This window comes from Fukomys damarensis, unplaced genomic scaffold (genome assembly GCF_012274545.1).
Source record: "Fukomys damarensis isolate Sample0158 unplaced genomic scaffold, DMR_v1.0_HiC HiC_scaffold_15, whole genome shotgun sequence".
Lineage (NCBI taxonomy): Eukaryota > Metazoa > Chordata > Mammalia > Rodentia > Bathyergidae > Fukomys > Fukomys damarensis.
In genome coordinates, this window is record NW_022900927.1 from 38,630,695 (window position 1) to 38,634,788 (window position 4,094).

A 4,094-nucleotide genomic window follows, 5' to 3' on the forward strand; every position below is an offset into this window, starting at 1 on the left:
ACACAGTATTCATAAGATAGATACTTATGGAAATCTTACCTGTATTTGCTGCCTATATCAGAAAATAATAAAAGCATTGGGTAGATTTTTTTTAAATCATTTTCATTTAAGATACTAGAAAAAGAAGTAATAAAATTAAGAAAAAATAATTAGATCAAAGTGGAAATCAATGAAAGATAAAATAAAAAAGCAACAGAGAACAGTCTCTGAAACAAAAAGCTAGTTCTTTGATATGATTAAGAAAATTGCTAACTCACCTTAGGCTCATTGAGAACATTTTTACCAAAATATCTATCAATCAATCAATACCAGGAGCACAAATAAGAAAAAAAGTAGCTATTTTACTATTGCAAATTTAAAAGTCCCAAAACTACAATCTTATAAAATCTTCTATTTTTAAGCCACTTATGGTTGGTTTTCAGCATCTACATTTTCTTGTTCATTATTACTCAAGTAAAAATAAAGGTGGTCTAGTTGATTTTGAGTTTGAGTTCCAGGTAAATAACAAATATTTTTTTAGCATAAGGATGACTCATGAAGTATTTCATAATACTTATATTTAATTTTTTTTCATGAAACTTTGATTTTGTCAGGCACCCTGTATTTACCTGGCTGTCCTGCTCCAGACATATGTGGCTGGTAACCACTTGATTGCTGCTAAGCTCTCATGAGTCTCTAGATATTGGAGAAATATTGATGTAGATAATGAACATTTTAAACCATGGCTCAAATAGACATTTCTATCACTATTTTCCTTTTCTTAGGGGCAAGCATAATTTACCACTGGTGTTTTTTCAATGCCATAATATATATCAAATTGAGAAACTTATTTTTCACCGACTTATAGCCCACTAGGTCCTAATCAGAAGTGAGACAATAATTGTCATCAGTTGAAGGAGTATATATGTTTTATAGTAAAACTTAGTGAAATAGAAATCCAAATAATGTTTAGTTGGTTTTGTCCAACAAAATAACTTATTACGTATTAACTGAATGCTTATGAGAAATATATTTATCATTTGAATAGATGAATGAAATGTTATAGCAACATTAATTTGAGGAAAACCCTATCTGATTTCTAATCATAAATCAAACCTCCAAGATCAATAAACTGTCAGGACCTATGGCATAAAATACAAGTTTATACAGCATTATACATCATTAAATATTGGCCAAGAATCTACATATTCAATAGTAGAGATGTACCAATTTTATTTTATGGTTTCATCGCACTATAAGATGATGAGCAATCATTGTTTTATTTTCAAAGAAAACATACAGGTATGTAAGAGATACGTTATCTCTTGTTCAGTGACAGAGTATGTATATAAGCAAAGTTAACAGTATGATTTTAATTTTGTAAAAATTAGGATATGCATATAGAATATGTAGATCCAAATATACATATTCATATGAACTATTTATGTATAAATATATAGATGCAGGTGTATATATGTTGTCAGATAAAATTATTTTTAAATATCTTATATTTCTGCATAGTCTGAGTACTCAGAACCAAGGGAACTGAACATCTTTTGCACAGGTACTATTCTCCCTGCATCAGAGGGCAGATTCATTTCTTGGCTAATGTGATAAAGGTAGAGTACGTCCTACACCTTGGTAATCTTCCATGATTGTATATCTTCTTCCTCTCCCATCAAAAAAATTACTTTTAATCCAGAAGAAAAGTAAAGAGCAGAGGTAGAACAGATATTCACTAGCCCTATAATAAATCAAAATTTCCAAAATTGAATGTACCTTGTTGAATGCATCTTTCTATACTCACCTGGCTATTACTACATCATCTTGTAGGGAATGGAATCTGAGAAACTAATTATTCTGGCTCCAGTTGAAATAAGCACTCTTTATCTTTATCTTTATTCATGGAGATATGTTCTCTCTCTCTCTCTCTCAATATATCTGTGTCTGTCTCTGTCATGTATGTGTATATATAACATATATGACATATACATATATTCATATATCTGATATATGCCATATACATATATCATATATATATACATATATATATATATAACATACATATCTATCACTATCTATCTATCTATCTATCTATCTATCTATCTATGTGTATATCGGATAACCTGTTAGTTTGGATATGGGGTAAAATTTCATCTTACAATTTCTGATAGAACAATTTATCTGTTAATATATTTCAGAATATTTCTTACTTTGTAATAATAACGTGGCCTAATAGCTTCATACTCCCTGGCTTAGACTGACAAACATTAATTTCTTAAACACCTTACAGATTGTGGTAGATATATGCAGTAGTATATAGTATAATATATATATGTATATTTTCAGGGACACTCAATGTCAGTGGGACATAGGTGTACACTCTATATATATACAGAGAGAGATAGATTATATGACATAGCACATCACATGTCAACAGATGTGTAATCCTTTGTAGAAAGCAGAAATGTACATTTTGGAATGTTAATACAAATTATATACTTTATTTTTTATTATGATTTAAACCAGAATTCTTGTACTCCTTCAGTAGCACATATAATAAAAAAAAAAGTGATACAGAGATTAGCACAGCTCCTGCATAAGAATGACACGCAAATTCGTGAAGCATTGTATATTTAGAATTCCCATATAAATTGACTCAATTATTTTTATAGGAAAATTTACTGACATGAAACAAAACAAAATAATAATAGTTTTCCTTTGAATGGGAAATTATTGGCATTTTTTCATTTTTAATGTTCCATGTATTGCTAAGTTTCCTAAAAAACACAAATATTTTTTATAAACTGAAAACATAAATGCAATTTAAACAGTGTCATTGTTGCAAGAGATATTTGATTGTAGCTATGTATTAAATTTTTCATTTCACTGGCCATTAAGAATTATTTTCACTAAAGGTAAATATTACTTCTCCCTTTGGATCAATAAATCATGATCCATTCCTCAAGAGAAGTCAATATCTACTTTATTGTTTCTCTAGACTGAAAATGGAAACTTTGATAAATGTCTTTAAATTTTTTGCAACTTTCTGATGGGATGTTCTTTAGCATCAACCACATTTGCTGAAAATTTGAGTAATTAATCATGAGATAGATCCTCGTCTCTTGGAAATAAATGAACCAATAAGTAGTGAAGAGATGAACCGCTCCATTTTCTTCTTTAATAAGCTAACACAAAATAGGAAATTAACTCTTTTACAGGTTTTTGTTACACTAGGCTGTACCATTCTAATACTTTCTTGAAATTTGTTGCACAGAACTTATTTCAATATTGTCCTTATTTTGCTCCTATTTGATTAGTATAGCACCAAGCGTCTTTCTGTGATGATAGGGCCCTAAATAAAAGTAAGCATAGACTTGTCTAGAGTACAATCTGTTCATAGTCTGTTTCTGTTCTGACTGCAAAAGCTTCCAATGAGGGAAAATAAAAACCCGTGAGCAAATATACATCGACATACAGCTGCACACAAAGCCAATTTAAGAAATGATCTTACAAAATATGAGTGCAATGATACCACGGAATAAAATTTTAAAAACAAAGCTGATTATGATTATTTTGATATTTATTCTTACAATATTAGTTATATTCACTAAGAAAATAGTTTACATTTTGCTTATTGGGATTACTTAGTAACACTGACTTTAATTTAAATATCTTTATGTTAAATTTAACAGTTAAATGTAAGAAATGTTTTAAAAAGTAATATTTTTCTACTTAGTAGGGTTTTAAAGTTAAATGTATTATTGAAGTGCTTTAAAGTATTTTAGAATTCCTTATGTAAGTCTTTTTCATATCCTGCTCTTGAATTTATCTGTGATTGGCTTCGTTATTTTTCTGACTAAAATGCCATGAATACAGGAATTAGAAGAATGCTCACATCAGAATGTGTGATAATAATAGCAAGAATATGTCTTGTTAAGAATGTGTATTCCTCAGTGTACACCTGTAATTCAAAATCGCACACGCTGAACACCGAGTTTACTACTTACCTGCTATACTGCTCTTCCTGAAGCATGCCTGTTCTTATCCTATGTAGCTGCACCTCCTGAATTTAGCTTAAACATATGCTCTTCTGCATTTCTGTGGCTAATAAA

At 29.6% G+C, this 4,094-nt stretch overlaps 1 non-coding gene across 1 annotated transcript; it reads left to right on the forward strand.

The window, feature by feature from the left end:
- Positions 1-2,515: 2,515 nt before the first annotated feature.
- Positions 2,516-2,619, forward strand: LOC117286186. The gene has a single exon (XR_004517334.1). It is a non-coding gene; the product is annotated as a U6 spliceosomal RNA (small nuclear RNA).
- The last annotated feature ends 1,475 nt before the right edge of the window (positions 2,620-4,094 follow it).